Source organism: Orcinus orca, chromosome 12 (assembly GCF_937001465.1).
Source record: "Orcinus orca chromosome 12, mOrcOrc1.1, whole genome shotgun sequence".
NCBI lineage: Eukaryota > Metazoa > Chordata > Mammalia > Artiodactyla > Delphinidae > Orcinus > Orcinus orca.
In genome coordinates this window covers 7,886,876-7,907,420 of record NC_064570.1, presented here as the reverse complement: position 1 = coordinate 7,907,420, position 20,545 = coordinate 7,886,876, and the positions used below count along the sequence as shown (strand labels likewise).

Genomic DNA, 20,545 nt, shown 5'->3' with positions numbered 1-20,545 from the left:
CTTCATGAGTGTATAGGTCAGACTTTTGAACTTAAAAACTAAACGCATGCAGTGTACTGTATGTTAATCCCACCTCAATAAAACCCATTTAAAAAACAGTTTGGTGTTGGTGCAAGAATTGATAAAAAGATCAATGAATCAGAATAGAGAGCCCAGAAATTGACCCGTATTTATATGGGAACTTGGTATATAATAAAGATGCCATTACCAACCAGTGGAGAACTGATGAACCACCCAATAAATAGTAATAGGGCAGTAGACTTTCCATACTGAAAAGTTAAATTAGATGCATATGCCTAAAACCTATACCAGATTGATCTAAGAGTCAAATACAACAAGAAGAAAATGGCTTAAAATTATTAGTAAAAAGTATAAAAGAATATATTTATGACTTTGGGATAGGCAGGAATCTCTTAAATAAGACATAAAAAGCATAAACAATAAAGGAGAATATCGATGTTTGACTCCATCAAATGTAAAACTTCAATTCTTCAGGAGATACCATAAATAGAATTAAAAGAGAAGTCACAGACTGGGAAAAAGTCTTTGTCCTACATAGAAAAAACTGAGGATTAATATCCAATCTATGCTTCTTTAAAACTTACATTTCTCAAATATGACCCAGCAATTCCACTCCTGGGTATGTATCCGAGAAAAAACAAAAATACTAATTCGAAAAGATACACGTACCCTAATGTTCTTAGTAGCATTATTTACAATAGCGAAGATATGGAATCAACCTCAGTGTCTATCAACAGATGAACGGATAAAGAAGAAGTGGCACACACACACACACACACACACACATACACACACGCACGCACACACACACAGTGGATTACTACTCAGCCATAAAAGAAGAATGAGGTTTTGCCATTTGCAGCAACATGGATAGAATTGTAGGGTATTATGCCATTTGAAATGAGTCAGACAAAGACAAATACTGTATGACATCACTTATATATGGAATCTAAAAAAATACAACAAACTAGTGAATATGACAAAAAAGAAGCAGACTCACAGATATAGAGAACAAACTAGTGGTTGGTTACCAGTGGGGAGAGGGAAGGGGGGAGGGACAATAAAGGTAGAGGATCCCAAACTATTATCTATAAAATAAGCCACAATGATACATTGTACAATACAGGGACTATAGCCAATATTCTATAATAACTATAAATGGAGTATAACTTTTAAAAACTGTGAATCACAATATTGTATACCTGTAACTTATAGAATATTGTACATCAACTTTACTTCAATTTAAAAAAGAGCTTACGAATCAGTAAGAAAAAAGCAAACACCCAATAAAAACATGCAAAGGCAATGACTAGGCAATCCCTAGAGGATCCTTCCAACAAGGATCCTTCCAAACCTCCAATAAACGAAGAAAAAAAAAAAAGCTCAACTCCACTGGTCAAACCTAGGACATAGCACCTCACCATGAAACTAGCAAAAATTTAAGAAGCAAAAATAGCTAGAGTTGGAAAGGATATGGACAAATAAAAATTCTCATCCCATCCTGAGGGTAAATTTTGAACAACTGCACTGGAGAGGGAGTTGGCACTATCTAATAAAACTGAAAATATGTTTATCCTCCAACCCAGTTATTTTATTTGGCTGAGGTGGGGTGGGGGATGGTGGTGACAATGACGGTCCAGTACGTTGGCACCGTCTGTGTTCTCGGAAAGGTCTAGACTGTCTCCATAAGCTCTCAGTTACAGGTAACTCATCTTCCCACCAAGCTGAGGAAGGAGATGGGACCAGAATGAGGTTGCCCAGAAGACGAAAATGAAAGGACCATTTTGTTATTGCTCTAATTTCTGCTCTTTGCTTTTCCACGCTGCCTCTTTGGAATATTGACACAGGAGATCCTCTTTTCCTGCCATACGCTGCCCCTCCCCACAATGAGGCAGCCTTCATTCCACGTACATGACTGTGGCCACAATCCTTCTCAGCCATCGGACAACCATCGGCCTGAGCGTCACGCCTGAATGGGCGAAACGAGGGGAGAGAGTTTCCACCCTCACCAGCAGAACTAAATAGCTTTACCACAAGAAAATAAACAATCCAACTTTTTCCATTTGTAGAAAAGAGCAAAGACAGCTTTCTCAGTCTGTGGTATCAAGTATGCTGGTCTCCTGTGAAAATTACCTCACTGACCCGCCCTCATCACAGCTGAAAGTTGGAGAGGTTCCCTCATTAGGGAGGGGGGGGCGGTGCCAGCGTAGCCACGCTTGTCACCCGCTGGCCCCTGGTGTGGCTTGATGTGGGTGTGGGATGGAGCAGAGCCCACAGCCCTGACCTCACCCGTGCCCTCCACGGTCCCCAGAGCCCACCAGCTCCAGACATCCCACTATTTCAAGGAGAGGGATGTCAACACGTCATCATCCTGTAATTACAACACAAAGTTACAAATGTCTGTGGGCATCCATCACCATCAAACAGATTGTCTTTAAGTGTTTGTTTGACATTTATTTATTGAGGCCAATATTCATTGATTGGTCTTCTATCATTGTAAGTGTACGTGTAAACAGGTTTGTGACTAGTTCATTTCCACAGACCAACATAGAGTCAGTGTTTTGCGGGGGGAAATTGGCAAGTTTCCCACTTTTCTGCAGTTCTTTTTCTCTCTTTAGGTTTCTTTGGGGACTTTCAGATTTAGAAGATTCCAGAAGGCAAACAGAAGCGATTTGATTTAGGATAATACAACCAGTTCTCAGTAAATAGAACAATGTGTGCAGCAGTTTCCACTGGCCTTGACTTAGGACACCCTCACATCACAAAAACACAGGGACAGTTGGTGTCATGGGGGTGTTGCCTCTGCCCCACACCACCACCTCCTTCCAGGCACTCTCCACCTGGGGGAGCAGGACCTATGTGTGTCCAGTGACAGAAGGACCCACACGTCCTTGGAATGACTCCCATTGCTGATTTATTCCAGCGGTGGTGCAGGGTGCTCTGTGAATCAGATTCCTGCCTGGCTCACCTACCCATAAATCAGCTCTTATTTCAGTCTGAACCTTCCAACCTCACCAGCTCAGACTCAAGCATGAGCAGGCAGGACTGCCAGAACGAGGGCCTCCAGGAGCATAGAAGTTGCCATGTGCAAATTTAAAAGGGTGCTCCTGCGGGTACACAAGGCTCAGGTCTGGACCCACCGAAAGGCTGATCTCAGCCCAGCTCACCTCCTCAGCCACGAACCTTCAGCCTGTGCAGAAAAGGTTATAGTTTTCCACGGTATCTCTGGCCAGAATCCCTCTTCTTTCACCTCAAGACCATCTACTAGCCCAGTGTTTCTTATCTTATCATTACCACCCTTCTCCCAAGAAGCCTTTTTAGACCTTTTTTTCCCCGAATTGCCCCCCTCCCATAAAATTTTAATACCTCATATATACTGTACCTCTACTCGTGGACTGAAGCCCTTTGGAAGGCCATAAACCATTGTAATAATCTAAGATTTTTTATTTCCCACGAACAAGTTTTTGTGATTTCCCCCCATTGAGAGTGCATGTAGTAACTGTTACTACAGTAGAGTCTGTCCTCTATCGCCAGAGGAATCCACCTGTGCACAGGGAGGGAGACCCAAGTCATCAACAGAACTAAAATGACCGGCTCCTCACACTAGTCCCAGGCACACTCCCTGCTTGGCTGCCCTGGACAGGGCACTGTCCCTGGCCCCTCAACCCACGCTCCATGCCCACTTCCCATGCTCCTTCTGCCTTCACTAACCTCCACGCTTCCCCTGGTTTCCTTCTACTCCCGCAGGCTGTTTCCTGGTGTGCAGGAGAGAGAGATTCAGCTCGCAAGGAAATCTCATAATCTTTGAATACTTCATGAAGCAAAACCTCCTAAGCCTTTAAGTTGGCAAGTTGATAAAGTAGTATATTTATTCATTCACTTATTTGTTGGTTCGGTTAATCAATCAACAAACATAAGGAGATGGTTCTGTGAGTAGAATGAACAAGATGTAGCCCTTAAGCACAGGACATGGGGGTTGGGGATGCAGAGTGAGTTCCAGAGGACCTGGTGCTTGACCAGGTCTCGAGGAGCAAACATGACCTGGTTTAGACAGTTGGAGGGATACCTGCACAAAGACTGGGGGGACAGACGGAGCCTGACTGCTAAGTTTGGGAAACTGCACCAGAGTCCAGTATGCTGAGTGCAGGGTGAGTGCAAGGAAACCAGAGCCCTTCTTTGTATTTTATTATAGACTCTTAAAGTCTACTTTGTCTGAGAGCATTCCTACCCCAGCTTTCTTTTCATTTCCATTTGCATAGAATATTTTTTCCATCCTCTCACTTTCAGTCAGTGTATGTCTATAGCTCTGAAGTGAGTCTCTTGTAGACAGCAAATAGATAGGTCTTTTTTTAATCCAATCAGCCACCCTATGTCTTTCTTTTTTTTTGAATTTTTGAATTTTATTTTTTTATAAAGCAGGCTCTTATTGGTCATCAATTTTATACACATCAGTGTATACATGTCAATGCCAATCTCCCAATTCATCACACCTCCACCCCACCCCCGCTGCTTTTCCCCCCTTGGTGTCCATACATTTGTTCTCTACATTTGTGTCTCAACTTCTGCCTTGCAAACCAGTTCATCTGTACCACTTTTCTAGGTTCCACATACATGCGTTAATATACGATACTTGTTTTTCTCTTTCTGACTTACTTCACTCTGCATGACACTCTCTAGATCCATCCATGTCTCAACAAATGACCCAATTTCGTTCCTTTTTATGGCTGAGTAGTATTCCATTGCATATATGTACCACAGCTTCTTTATCCATTCATCTGTCGATGGGCATCTAGGTTGTTTCCATGACCTGGCTATTGTAAATAGTGCTGCAATGAACATTCGGGTGCATGTGTCTTTCTGAATTATGGTTTTCTCTGGGTATATGCCCAGTAGTGGGATTGCTGGATCATATGGTAATTCTATTTTTAGTTTTTTAAGTAACCTCCATACTGTTCTCCATAGTGGCTGTATCAATTTACATTCCCACCAACAGTGCAAGAGAGTTCCCTTTTCTCCACACCCTCTCCAGCATTTGTTGTTTGTAGATTTTCTTTTGATGCCCATTTTAACTGGTGTGAGGTGATATACCTCACTGTAGTTTTCATTTGCATTTCTCTAATAATTAGTGATGTTGAGCAGCTTTTCATGTGCTTCTTGGCCATCTGCACGTCTTCTTTGGAGAAATGTCTATTTAGGTCTTCTGCCCATTTTTGGATTGGGTTGTTTGTTTCTTCAATATTGAGCTGCATGAGCTATTGATATATTTTGGAGATTAATCCTTTGTCTGTTGATTCATTTGCAAATATTTTCTCCCATTCTGAGGGTTGTCTTTTCATCTTGTTTATGGTTTCCTTTGCTGTGCAAAAGCTTTGAAGTTTCATTAGGTCCCATTTGCTTATTTTTGTTTTTATTTCCACTACTCTAGGAGGTGGATCAAAAAAGATCTTGCTGTGGTTTATGTCAAAGAGTGCTTCCTATGTTTTCCTCTAAGAGTTTTATAGTGTCTAGCCTTACATTTAGGTCTCGAATCCATTTTGAGTTTATTTTTGTGTATGGTGTTAGGAAGTGTTCTAATTTCATTCTTTTACGTGTAGCTGTCCAGTGTTCACAGCACCACTTATTGAAGAGACTGTCTTTTCTCCATTGTATATCCTTGCCTCCTTTGTCATTGATTAGTTGACCATAGGTGTGTGGGTTTATCTCTGGGCTTTCTATCTTCTTCCATTGATCTATGTTTCTGTTTTTGTGCTAGTACCATATTGTCTTGATTACTGTAGCTTTGTCATATAGTCTGAAGTCAGGGAGCCTGATTCCTCCAGCTCCATTTTTTTCCCTCAAGACTGCTTTGGCTATTCGGGATCTTTTGTGTCTCCATACAAATTTTAAGATTTTTTGTTCTAGTTCTGTAAAAAATGCCATTGGTAATCTGATAGGGATTGCATTAAATCTGTAGATTGCTTTGGGTAGTATAGTCATTTTGACAATATTGATTCTTCCAATCCAAGAACATGGTATATCTCTCCATCTGTTGGTATCATCTTTAATTTCTTTCATCAGTGTCTTATAGTTTTCTGCATACATGTCTTTTGTCTCCCTAGGTAGGTTAATTCCTAGGTATTTTATTCATTTTGTTGCAATGGTAAATGGGAGTGTTTCCTTAATTTCTCTTTCATATTTTTCATCGTTAGTGTATAGGAATGCAAGAGATTTCTGTGCATTAATTTTGTATCCTGCAACTTTACCAAATTCATTGATTAGCTCTAGTAGTTTTCTGGTGGCATTTTTAGGATTCTCTATGTATAGTATCATGTCATCTGCAAACAATGACAGTTTTACTTTTCTTTTCCGATATGGATTCCTTTTATTTCTTTTTTCTTCTTTGATTGCCGTGGCTAGGACTTCCAAAACTATGTTGAATATTAGTGGAGAGAATGGACATCCTTGTCTTCTTCCTGATCTTAGAGGAAATGCTTTCAGTTTTTCACTGTTGAGAGAATGATGTCTGCTGTGGGTTTGTCACAGATGGCCTTCATTATGTTGAGGTAGGTTCTCTCTATGCCCACTTTTTGGAGAGTTTTTTTTATCATAAATGGGTGTTGAATTTTGTCAGAAGCTTTTTCTGCATCTATTGAGATGATCATATGGTTTTTATTCTTCAATTTGTTAATATGGTGTATCACATTGATTGATTTGTGTATATTGAAGAATCCTTGCATCCCTGGGATAAATCCCACTTGCTCATGATGTATGATCCTTTTAATGCGTTGTTGGATTCTGTTTGCTAGTAGTTTGTTGAGGATTTTTGCATCTATATTCATGAGTGATGTTGGTAATTTTCTTTTTTTGTAGTATCTTTGTCTGGTTTTGGTATCAGGGTGATGGTGGCCTCATAGAATGAGTTTGGGAGTTTCCTTCTTCTGCAATTTTTTGCAAGAATTTGAGAAGGATGGGTGCTAGCTCTTCTCTAAAGGTTTTATAGAATTCACCTGTGAAGCCATCTGGTCCTGGGCTTTTGTTTGTTGGAAGATTTTTAATCACAGTTTCAATTTCATTACTTGTGATTGGTCTGTTCATATTCTCTATTTCTTCCTGATACAGTCTTGGAAGGTTACAGCTTTCTAAGAATTTGTCCATTTCTTCCAGGTTGTCCATTTTATTGGCATAGAGTTGCTTGTAGTAGTCTCTTAGGATGCTTTGTATTTCTGTGGTGTCTGTTGTAACTTCTCCTTTTTCATTTCTAATTTTATTGATTTGAGTCCTCTCTCTCTTTTTGTTGATGAGTCTGGCTAATGGTTTATCAACTTTGTTTATCTTCTCAAAGAACCAGCTTTTAGTTTTATTGATCTTTGTTATTGTTTTTTTTGTTTCTATTTCATTTATTTCTGCTCTGATCTTTATGATTTCTTTCCTTCTGCTAACTTTGGGTTTTGTTTGTTCTTCTTTCTCTAGTTCCTTTAGGTGTAAGGTTAGATTGTTTATTTGAGATTTTTTCTTCTTTCTTGAGGTGGGCTTGTATAGCTATAAACTTCCCTCTTAGAACTGCTTTTGCTGCATCCCATAGGTTTTGGATCGTCGTGTTTTCATTGTCATTTGTCTGTAGGTATTTTTTGATTTCTTCAGTGATCTCTTGGCTATTTAGTAACGTATGTTTAGCCTCCATGTTTTTGTGTTTTTTACGTTATTTTCCCTGTAATTGATTTCTAATCTCATAGCATTGTTGTCAGAAAAGATGCTTGATATGATTTCAATTTTCTTAAATTTACTGAGGCTTGATTTGTGACCCAAGTTGTGATCTATCCTGGAGAAGGTTCCGTGTGCACTTGAGAAGAAAGTGTAATCTGCTGTTTTTGAATGGAATGTCCTATAAATATCTATTAAATCTATATGGTCTATTGTGTCATTTAAAGCTTCTGTTTCCTTATTTATTTTCATTTTGGATGATCTGTCCATTGGTGTAAGTAAGGTGTTAAAGTTCCCCACTGTTACTGTGTTACTGTCGATTTCCTCTTTTATAGCTGTTAGCAGTCGCCTTACGTATTGAGGTGCATGCACCTATGTTGGGTGCATATATATTTATAATTGTTACATCTTCTTCTTGGATTGATCCCTTGATCATTATGTAGTGTCCTTCCTTGTCTCTTGTAACATTCTTTATTTTAAAGTCTATTTTATCTGATATGAGTATTGCTACTCCAGCTTTCTTTTGATTTCCATTTGCATAGGATATATTTTTCCATCCCCTCACTTTCAGTCTGTATGTGTCCCTAGGTCTGAAGTGGGTCTCATGTAGACAGCATATGTATGGGTCTTGTTTTTGTATCCATTCAGCAAGCCTGTGTCTTTTGGTTGGAGCATTTAATCCATTCCCATTCAAGGTAATTATCGATATGTATGTTCCTATGACAATTTTCTTAATTGTTTCGGGTTTGTTTTTGTAGGTCCTTTTCTTCTTTTGTGTTTCCCACTTAGAGAAGTTCCTTTAGCATTTGTTGTAGAGCTGGTTTTGTGGGGCTGACTTCTCTTAGCTTTTGCTTGTCTGTAAAGCTTTTGATTTCTCCATCGAATCTGAATGAGATCCTTGCTGGGTAGAGTAATCTTGGTTGTAGGTTCTTCCCTTTCATCACTTTAAGTATATCATGCCACTCCCTTCTGGCTTGAAGAGTTTCTGCTGAGAAATCAGCTGTTAACCTTATGGGAGCTCCGTTGTATGTCATTTGTCGTTTTTCCCTTGCTGCTTTCAAGAATTTTTCTTTGTCTTTAATTTTTGCCAATTTGATTACTATGTGTATCGGTGTGTTTCTCCTTGGGTTTATCCTGTATGGGACTCGCTGCGCTTCCTGGACTTGGGTGGCTATTTCCTTTCCCATGTTACAGAAGTTTTCAACTATAATCTCTTCAAATATTTCCCTGGCCCTTTCTCTCTCTCTTCTCCTTCTGAGACCCCTATAATGCGAATGTTGTTGCATTTAATGTTGTCCCAGAGGTCTCTTAGGCTGTCTTCATTTCTCTTCATTCTTTTTTCTTTATTCTGTTCCACAGCAGTGAATTCCACCATTCTGTCTTCCAGGTCACTTATCCATTCTTCTGCCTCAGTTATTCTGCTATTGATTCCTTCTAGTGTAGTTTTCATTTTAGTTATTGTATTGTTCATCTCTGTTTGTTTGTTCTTTAATTCTTCTAGGTCTTTGCTAAACTTTTCTTGCATCTTCTCGATCTTTGCCTCCATTCTTTTTCCGAGGTCCTGGACCATCTTCACTATCATTATTCTGAATTCTTTTTCTGGAAGGTTGCCTATCTCCACTTCATTTAGTTGTTTTTCTGGGGTTTTATCTTGTTCCTTCATCTGGTACATAGCCCTCTGCCTTTTCATCTTGTCTATCTTTCTGTGAATGTGGTTTTTGTTCCGCAGGCTGCAGGATTGTAGTTCTTCTTGCTTCTGCTGTCTACCCTCTGGTCACCCTATGTCTTTTGATTGGAGCATTTAGTTCATTGACATTTACAATAATTATTGATAGATATGTAATACTGCCATTTTACTACTTGTTTTCTGGTTGTTTTTTTGTAGTTCTTCCCTGTTCTTTTCTTCTTCTTTTAGTCTGTTCCCTTGTGGTTTGATGATTTTCTTTAGTGTTATGTTTGGCTCCTTTCTTTTTAATTCTTGTGAATCTATTGTAGATTTTTGACTTGTGGTTACCATGAAGTTTATGTATGTTGACCTACACTGTATTTACTTGTTTTAAGCTGATAGTCATTTAAGTTCAAACACATTCTAAAAGATCTACATTTTTACGCTCCCTCCCTCACATTTTGTGTTTTTGATGTCATATTTTACATTTTCATGTCTACCCTTAAATGTTCATTGTAGTTATCGATTTTACAAAGTTTGTCTTATAACTTTCGTACTTACTTATTTAAGTGGTTGATCCACTACCTTTACTGTATATTTGCCTTTACCAGTGAGATTTTTTTCCCTTTCTATTTTTTTCTTATTTCTTGTTAGAGTTTTTTTCTTTTTCACATGATGAAGACCTTCTAACATTTCTTGTAAGGTCAGTTTAGTGGTGATGAACTCTTTATGTTTTTGCTTGTTTGGGAAACTCTTTATCTCTCCTTCAATTCTGCATAATAATCTTACTGGGTAGAGTATCTTAGGTTGTAGGTTTTCCCTGTCAGCACTTTAAACATATCATGACACTCCCTTCTGGCCTGCAAAGTTTCTGCTGAGAAATCAGCTGATAGCCTTATGGGGGGTTCCCTGGTATGTGACTCTTTGTTTTTCTCTTGCTGCCTTCAAAATTTTCTCTGTACCTTTAACTTTTGCCATTTTAATTATGATATATCTTTGTAGGGGACTCTTTGGGTTCATTTTGTTTGGTGTGCTTTCTGGACCTAAGTAACTGTTTCCTTCTTCAGGTTAGGGAAGTTTACAGCCATAATCTCATCAAATACATTTTCTGTGTCTTTCACTCTCTCTTCTCCTTCTGGGATGCCTATACTGCAAATGTTAGTACACTTGATATTGTCCCAGAGGTCCCTTAAACTATTCTCATTTTTTAAATTTGTTTTTCTTTTTACTTTTCTGATTGGGTGATTTCCACTAATCTATCTTGCAGGTCACTATGTGTTTTTCTGTATCACCTAATCTGGTGTTAATCCCTTCTAATGTATTTTTCATTTCAGTTATTATATTCTTCAGCTCTGACTGTTTGAAACATAGTCTTGTTTGAAATATAACCTTCCCTCTTCTCATTTTGTTTAACTTTCTATGTTTGTCTCTATGAAATTAGGCAAAACAGTTACATATTCTGGTTTGAAAGGTGTGTCCTTGTGTGGGAGCATCTGTACGGAGTCTATGTGTGCCCAGTGGCTTTGATGGGAGTGCTGGAGCTGAAATGAGCACAGGCTACATCTTCTCCCTGCGTGTGCTGGCAGCCTCCACGTTGGTGGGAGGTAAGGCTGGAGTTGAAGGGGCTAGAACTGGAGCCAGGTGTGAGCCTGGGCTTCTTCTATTGCAGGGTGGGGCTGGGGCCCAAGGGGCTAGAGCAGGAGCCCTAATGGAGTTGAGCTTCTCCCTGGTGTGACGGCAGTCTCCGCCTGGGTTGGGGGCATGCTTGGGGTCCTGAGGGGTTGAAGCCACACTTCTGAGCTGGCTCCAGGTCTCCAAGCTGACTAGAGGTTCAAGCTCCTCACTCCTTAGGGAGGATCCCCGAGCCTGTGATATACCCCTCCTCTTCTGGGTCACCCACTAGGGGTGTGGGTCCTGAATAGACTGCTTCTCCTCCCCTCCTACCAGACTCCATGTAGTTCTTTCTTTACAACCTTGGTTGTAGAAAAGCCATCTGCCAGTCTTCAGGTGATTCTTAGCAAGAGTTGCTCAATATGTAGCTGTGTTTTGGGGGTTTATTTATTTATTTGTATTTTATTTTTGGCTGCATTGGGTCTTTGTTGCTGCACACAGGCTTTCTCTAGTTGCAGTGAGCGTGGGCTACTCTTCGTTGCGGTGTGCGGGCTTCTCATTGCAGTGGTTTCTCTTGCAGAGCATAGGCTCTAGGTGCGCGGGCTTCAGTAGCTGTGGCTCGTGGGCTCTAGAGCACACGCTCAGTAGTTGTGGTACACAGGCTTAGTTGCTCCGCGGCATGTGGGATCTTCCCGGACCAGGGCTCGAACCCATGTCCCCTGCATTAGCAGGCTGATTCTTAACCACTGCGCCACCAGTGAAGTCCTGTAGCTGCAGTTTTGATGTGTTCATGGCAGGAGGTGAGCTCAGTGTCTTCCTACTCCTCCATCTTGATCCCTCCCAAATAACATAACATTTTGAGCTTATATTTTTGTACTCTACAATATGTCAACAAATTAAATAGTGATATTCACAATAAACATTGTATAACTGCAAGTACACACACACAGCCTACTTACCATAATCTTAACTAGAAGGAAAAAAATCCCTGTTTGGGGAATGATGACACTTTACCAAAATTACTTTAACAGTATCTCCCTGTGGCAATGAAACTTAAATGCTTTGGGGTTAAGGTTTAGGATAAGATTTTAAAGGCCATTGTAATAACCATTAGGACCTAATAAAAAATAATGAGCAAAACTTGCGATAAACAGGCATTACACTGAGGATATCACAATGGCAAACACTCATATAAGTAAATAGGCCTATTAGCTATGCTGCACCACAGCCAGGCATACATAACACCAAACATCTGGTTGAAAACTAAAAGTAATCAAATAAAAATGGGTGTCTCCAAGTAGTCATGGATTTGGAATATGAAATAAGATTTCACATTTTAAGTTCTCTATTTCATGGTCTTTCTGTAATACAGCTTTGCTCTTTATCAAAGTCAGAATTAAATTTAAAAACCAAATTTTAACATCTGTGTATTTTGCTACTTAAAAGCTAACATATTTTATTTGTAAACCACTAGAATTGCTCTATAAATAGAACTAGAAAATAAAACACAAAATTGAATTTGAAGTCCCTACACTTTTTGTTAACATGGGCATTTAAATATTGAGACTGTCATACATTTTCAAGATACAGATTCCATGTTAATTTCAAAATCTGATTTTGAAACATAAATGCATTTCAAATGTTCACAGATGTGAGAGTTCAAATACTCAAATTTAAGACACACATTCTCTGGCAGTAGTAAAGTGTATATTGTATTTTTGAAGAATTCACAGAACCCTTCAGAAGATGTTTGTGTAAAGTCAAGAAAAAAGTTAACTTGACACTGTAACTGAAGTCTGCTTCATGACTATTACAAAAGACCAAAAAACAGATAACTAACCTGTTTATTATAATCTAAATAAACACCAATAAGTTTTAGATAAACTGTCTGATGAATAGTCTAGAATATATCAAAATGATAAACACCATCTCCAAACAAAACTATCTGATGAATAGTCTAGAATATATCAAAATGATAAACACCATCTCCAAACAAAACTATCTGATGAATAGTCTAGAATATATCAAGATGATAAACACCATCTCCAAACAAAATTTTTAAATATTTGACTTAAGTGGAAAATAAAAAACAATAGTCCGGGCATTTGCCCAGGACATGCATTCTCAACTCTTTATTTATTTTACATAGTAACTTTCATCTCAAGAATTCCAACTTAATGTTAAAAATCTTGAAAATAACCAGAGGCAAACATTCTGCCTGATTCTCCTCAAAGATCTCTATAAGAGATTATGTACCCAACAAAATTTAAAGACCAGCTTAAACAATTATATTGGGTTGGCCAAAAAGTTCGTTCCGGTTTTTCCAAAACATCTTACCGGAAAACCCGAACGAACGTTTTGGCCAACCAACCCAATGCTTAACGAGTAACTCTTCTCTCTCTCTTTCTCTGTCTCTCGATCTCTCTCAATCTCCATCTCTCTCTCTCTCTCTCTCTCTCTCACACACACACACACACCACCCCTTCCAACACACACAAAAAGAAAACATACCAAATCGATTTTGGGGTCTAAATAAACAGGCAGTAAATAACTATTTAGCCTAATGTTTTTAAGTTACTGTCCTCTGATACATTTTTGGATACGCTCAAGTTTTGCTATACAATTAGTAAAAATTTTTTTCATTTCAGTAGTAATGCAAAAAATTTTAATGTAAGCGCTTTCTGGGCTATTGGGATGTCTGCTTTATGTCTGAGGATGCAAGATGATTTTATTTGCCATAATGTTTATTGATCACACGGTCAACGGGTAACAGAACTTACTGTTTGGTGAGCTTAGCAGAAATGGACTTAAGAGATAAAAAAGCCTTTTTTTTTGCGGTACACGGGCCTCTCACTGTCGTGGCCTCTCCCGCTGCGGAGCACAGGCTCTGGACGCGCAGGCTCAGCAGCCATGGCTCACGGGCCCAGCCGCTCCGTGGCATGTGGGATCTTCCCGGACCGGGGCACGAACCCGTGTCCCCTGCATCGGCGGGCGGACTCTCAACCACTGAGCCACCAGGGAAGCCACCAAAAAGGCATTTTTAAGCCAGTAAAGGTAAAAGGTAAATTGCATTGCAGATGGCAGAAGGAATATATATTTTGCAATATCTTGAGAAAAGGAGAGTGTTGGGTGACACTCAGGGAATTGGATTAACTCAGAGAATGATGTGGAACCTGTCAAGCGAAAGACAGGAGCAGGGAGCAGGCAGTGAGATGTTCACAAGGGGAGGCGTGACCCAGGTTCACTGATGCTGTCCATTGGAATGGCATTGGCTTCATAATTGTGTTGGCACTAAATGATATATTTATTTGATTTTATAGTTGTATAAGATCTGCAAAAAATGAGATTTCTATATAGGTTTATATTTTTACATATTCATATTAAATACAAAAAAATTTAAATATAAAAAAACTTAACTGAGGGCTTCCCTGGTGGCGCAGTGGTTGAGAGTTTGCCTGCCGATGCAGGGGACACGGGTTCATGCCCCGGTCCAGGAAGATCCCACATGCCACGCAGCAGCTGGGCACGTGAGCCATGGCTGCTGAGCCTGCGCGTCTGGACTCTGTGCTCCGCAACAGGAGGGGCCAAAACAGTGAGAGGCCCATGTACCACAAAAAAAAAAAAAAACTTAACTGAGTCTCCTGAATTCTTTTATTTACACACAGAAAAATGGGTTTTCTTATCAAATCTTACCATTCCTCTGAAACCTTCTTATCTGCCTTTCCAACAGATTGGCAGAGCAGGGACATTTGCTAAATTGTGACCAATTTAGCTAATTGCTAAATCATGACCAAAGCTGGGACCCCTGGCCCACACTTGCTGGCAGAAAATACAGTCTTGCAATGTATTCTTAAATATATAGATTTTTATCCAACAATATAATTGCTTATGGCTCTCTGAACAAAGGTTTCATAATGTTTGGCTCCAGCATTACAGCAGTAAAGAAAATAAAAATTATCATGCTGATTTAATGTATTCATTCATTCAACCATTATTTATTAAGTATACAGGACAGTGTAGTGGGTTCTGGAGATGCAGTGCTGAATTTTAAAGCAGCACCATGGCCTCTGCCTTCATGGAGCTTATGGTCTAGTGGAGAAAATCATTCGTAACCACACAATCACGCAGCCTACAAAGTAATAACCAATTATGGTATGAGTTCTGAAGTCACCTACTGCTGTGAGGACATTGCACAGATAACCAAGACAGGCCATCAACCTGATATTCTACTGCCAAAAAGGGGCCTTTGCTCTGATCAGAAAGTTGATGTAGACTAAATTTCTGGCTGTCAACACAAAGAACACAACCTGAAAAGTCACGCAAGTCACACTTTCCATAGTTGTTCTGAAGACCCACCAGTTGTCCAGGGACTTAGTTGACCTGATACTGCAACTTGAACAAAAGTTTCCCATTGAGGAGGAAGAGGAAAGAGAAGGAGAAGGAGAGAAAAGGGAGAAGGAAGGAAGGAAGGGAGAAAGAAAGAAAGAAAGAGGCTTCCCTGGTGGCACAGTGATTGGGAGTCTGCCTGCCAATGCAGGGGACACGGGTTCAAGCCCTGGTCCGGGAAGATCCCACATGCCACAGAGCAGCTAAGCCCTTGCGCCACAACTACTGAGCCTGCGTTCTAGAGCCTGTGAGCCACAACTACTGAGCCCACATGCCACAACTAGTGAAGCCCAAATGCCTAGAGCCCGTGCTCCGCAACAAGAGAAGCCACCGCAATGAGAAGCCCACGCACTGCAACGAAGAGTAGCTCCCACTCGCCACAACTAGAGAAAGTCCGTGTGCAGCAATGAAGACACAAAACGCAGCCAAAAATATAAATAAATAAATTTATTTAAAAGAAAAAAGAAAGAAAGAGGGAGGGAGGGAAGGAGAGAGAGAGAAAGAAAGGAAGGAAGGAAGGAAGGGAGGAAGGAAGAGAGAAAGAAGGAGGGAGAGAGAGGGAGGGAGGGAGAAAGAAAAAGAAAGAGAGAGAGAAAGAGGGAAGGAAGGAAAGAAGGAAGGAAGGGAGGGAGGGAGGAAGGAAGAGAGAGAGAAAGAAAGAGGGAGGGAGGGAGAAAGAAAGAAAGAAGGAAGGAAGGAAGGAAGGAAGAAGGAAAGGAGGAGGAGAAAACTGTGCGATGCAATGAACAGCATCTTCCACACCCACGCTCTCCATCGGCTCCCATCTCATGAAGAGTGAAAGCCAGTATCCTTCCAGAGGCCACAGGCCTAAGTGAACTACTCCCCCAGCCCCCAGCCCCTCGCTCTCCAGCCACGCTGGTCTCCTGGCTATTCCTGGAAGCCACCAGGAGCCCACCCGACCCCAAGGCTTTCGGGGAGTGATCTTCCCCTGGATATCCGCTCCCCCCGCAAATCTCGACTGCAACACCACAGGGGACCTCTGTCTTTTAATGTTACCCCCGTGTGGGCCAATGACGGCACACCAATGTGCAGTTAATAACTATGTTAAAATAGTTTTTGAAAATATATTGAGTACTTACTAGGGCTCAGGCACTGAGCTAAATGCTGCGCATGAATTATTTGTTTAATTGGTGCCGACACCCTGTCAAGGGTATTCTCACCCTGTGCTGCAGAAGGGGAAGCGGAGACTTAGAGAGATCAGGTAACTTGCCGGCGGTCACACAGGCGGCAAGGGGAATGACCAGGATTAGAGCAAGGATTCAAATCGGGAACACCTGTCTCCGAAGGTCAAGCTCTCAACCACTGTCTTATACGGCTCGCCCATTTAGGAAACGGAGGAGCTCTACAAAACACCAAACGAATGCGGTGTGTGTGGATAGCACATCAGTGGGCCACCCAGTCCAAGCATGACTGCTAGGGGATCTAGCAAAACCTAGGGAACAGGTGCATTGCGTCACCTTTATCGTAATAATAACAAGGAGGAGGAAACAGATGAGAATGACAGTGAGTGCAAAACCTTCCACTTACGAAGGATTTCCATGGGAGGCGCCGAGCATCATGCTTCAGACATACTCCTATAAATATTACTTCTTGGTTTTTATAAATATTGGTCAGCAGAGAGTTTGGGGTTTTACTCTGAGAACTATCTGAAGTGCAGATTACATATTACAAAGTACAGGCAGGTCCACACCCCTTCACTTTGTCAGTTGGCTTGTGGGGGGGTAGGTTTAGAGAACAAACTACAATGTGCACAAGCAGAAGGCCGTTCACTCTACAAGGAGGCAGCCCTGGAGGCAGCAGGAGACATGGTCTTCCCCAGAGGGCAGTGCTAGGTCTACTTCAGCCTGCAGACTAATGGACCCTTAAAGTCAAGTCGTAGGCCATGAACACCCGCGATAATTCTCACCAGGCAAGTGTCTTTAATGAATCTTACCAAACACTGTTTGTAGCCATTTTTTAAAATCTTAGTAAAGAGCTAGAAATGTCTTGAAACATTTTAACTTTCAAGAAGTTTAAAGCAATTGAGCTACGTAGAGTCGCTAGCAACAAGCCTTGAAAATGACAGTTTAGGGACTTCCCTGGTGACACAGTGGTTAAGACTCTGCGCTCCCGATGCAGGGGGCCTGGGTTCGATCCCTGGTCAGGGAACTAGATCCCACATGCATGCCACAACTAAGAGTTCGTGAGCTGCAACTAAGAAGCCTGCCTGCTGCAACTACAACCCAGCACACCCAAAATAAATAAATTAATAAATTAATTAAATTTAAAATAAAATTTAAAAAAATAAAATGACAGTTTAGATTTTCAAAGAGACTATCTTATGTTCTCTGACAATAATTAAATGTCTATTAAGACAGCTCCTAGTTATTGATAATAAAACCATGTCATCAGCCTATGGGATAATGCTTTCTATTCCACTTTCCACAACTAAAAACATGTGACATCTAAGTTGAGAAAAATGTTAGACTAAAATATGAGAAGAAATATCTAAAGGAAAGAGCGGTTGAAGTTGCTAGATGTCAAGCCCTGTCGTAGGCATTAGTGATACAAAACCAATAGAGACCGATTGCCACCCTGGATAAACCCCAAGCCTTGTGGAGAGAAGAGATCTAGAAGCAAATTGTTACAATATAGACCAGCGAGTACCAGGACCGAGAGAGGGGCAGATAGAGGGCAGGGGAATGACCAATTTGGCCTAAGGTGTCAAAAGAAGGCACCATTACACTAAATCTTAGAGAATAGTGGATTTTCCCAAGAGAAATAGATGGAGGGAACAAGTGAAATATTTAAAGAAAAAAGAACTGAGACATAGAACCTGCACAAATCTGATTACCTTCTCGTAGAAAGAAACTCCTTGGCAGGAAGTAGAGGGAGTCAAATCGAAAAGCAACATCATGGTTGACACCCACGCGCGGTTGTCCTCAACTGCGGTTGGTGAAAATGTCTGAAAACTGAATATGGCATCCCGGTAACCTAAATAAATCAGAACAAAGGATTTGGAAAAAAAAGAAAAAAAAAAGGAAAATGAAGGCTGAGCTCTTGCCTAAAGGGAATTATTTTGTTGTGAGTAAGAAAGAGAACTGCTAACTGATTGAAATCGGCATACCTTAAAAACTCGCTGCTGGCTAATTTAGAGGCTTCCTGTTTGGAGCCTCTACAGGACTCTGCATGTAGGCTAAATACTCTATCCATATGGATCAGATTCGCGAACAAAGAAAGGAGTGTTCTTCCCTGCATCACCATTTCCACAGGCTCTGTGATGCAGGGAACTTCTAACTACACCGTGGCAGCTTCTAAGGGAGGGAACATGATTACTCAATGCAGTGGTCATTCTGGACTGGGTCCGTCTGCCGTAGAGGGCATCACCGGAACAAGAAGTGAAACTTGAACGGTATCTGAGGGTTACGCGATAGTGACGCACAATTGCCAATGTTCTGACTTTGAAGGCCGTCTAGAGCGTGGAGGAGGTGCCCTTGTCTGCAGGAAACACAAAGTACTCGGCGGTGCTGGCGCCTCACAACAGCAACTAACTCAAAATATTCTGAAAAAGCTAAGGGCCTTGTACTATAATTGCAACTTTTAGGTAAATTTGAGATGGTTTCAAAATAAAAAGAATTTTTAAGTTTAAAACTTTAAAAAGTGAAAGATTATCTGTTCTCAAATGAACGAAACTAACAAGGTAATGGGTTCCTTTGGGGTGGGGAAGGGAACCCTTAATACCGTTCCAACCTACTCTGCTTTCCCATAAGTCCTGTTTATAGCAGAGCATGGAGGGGAGAAAAGCATAGAAATACTGCCACCTACTGGTGTAGAGCAAATATATTTAGGGTAAAAGAAAACAAATCCTGAGGCTTCCTCTGGACAGGGGAAGAATAAAGCTTTTTATGGGGATTGACTTTTAAAGGCTGTTGGAGACTGAGGCAAACAGGCCCTTTAACCTTGAGGCCTGCGTTAGAATTAAATCTGAGACTCAGAGCAGATGACAGATGGCTCTCTGGGTTTCAGATGTGTCCTGGGCGAATGGGGAGTTTAAGAGGAAGGGATACATTCAAGGGGTACAACAGAGACACAAAATTTTTCACTCCCCATCCCAGCAAACTTGGAGAAGATGAATTCTCTAGGAAAAAGAAGAAATGGGGGAGCTTCCCTGGTGGCGCAGTGGTTGAGAGTCCACCTGCCGATGCAGGGAACATGGGTTCGTGCCCCGGTCCGGGAAGATCCCACATGCCGCGGAGCGGCTGGGCCCGTGAGCCATGGCTGCTGAGCCTGCGCGTCCGGAGCCTGTGCTCCGCAATGGGAGAGGCCACAACAGTGAGAGGCCCGCGTACAGCAAAAAAAAAAAAATTAGAAATTAAAGCCACACACCCTTTCCCATCTGATTCTTCCTTTTTTTTTTTTTTTTTGGGTAGGGGATGGGGGGAATCTCACTTTTGGCTTCTCCCAGGCATTCTCACAGAAAGGCTTAACCAAATAAAAATAGGCTTTTTAGGAAAAAATTGCTTTGTAAGCAGTTTTATGTTTTGGTACTGGGGAGGAAATGAAAGGGTGTAATTAAAACATGTAGATGGAGAAGTAAATCAAAACATTGGTGGAATTGCTTTAACAGATCTGGGTATTTCAGCTTTTTCCTAAATGAAGACACTTCCCCCGGCCCCGACTTAGAACGTACACATCAAGGTATTCTTTCAGAATATAACGCACTGTTGTGGAAAGCACACTAAAGCAGGTAGAGGACCCCAGAACAGGCCGCTAGAGTCCCAGGTACGAATCTGTCCCTGAGTCTGTATCCCCTCTGCCTTCCCTGCAGGGTGGCTGAATCAGACAAGATAAAAATTGAGAAGCCATGTAAAACAACTTCTATGATAGCTATACTTAACAGTGCTCACTTCATGCCAGACCCCGTAAACTCACAGAAACCCGTTATGGTCAGCTGAGAAGCTGAGGCACAGAGAGGTCAAACAGATTGCTCAGAATCCCGGAGCAGTAGAGAGACTGGCTGTTTCTTGTCCTTTCTGGGCACAGGAGCAGAGCTAAGCTCTCTTCCCAGCCTTCCTTGTGTTTAGGTGCACTGTGGTCACCAGTAAAACAGCAGACACACAGGCGTCACCTCCAGGCCTGGCCCATAAAACTTCATACACGTGACCCGCATGCTGGTTTGCA

At 41.1% G+C, this 20,545-nt stretch overlaps 1 long non-coding RNA gene across 1 annotated transcript in view; it reads right to left on the bottom strand.

Annotated features, from left to right (window-relative positions):
* The window catches only part of LOC117196270 (uncharacterized), a 54,430-nt gene extending 34,705 nt beyond the window's left edge, over positions 1-19,725 (bottom strand). Inside the window, exons 1-2 of the long non-coding RNA XR_007470616.1 lie at positions 18,492-19,725; positions 18,219-18,358 (exon numbers count right to left, since the gene is read on the bottom strand). This is a non-coding gene — a long non-coding RNA (uncharacterized LOC117196270). The remainder of the gene's footprint in view (positions 1-18,218; positions 18,359-18,491) is intronic.
* Positions 19,726-20,545: the final 820 nt, after the last annotated feature.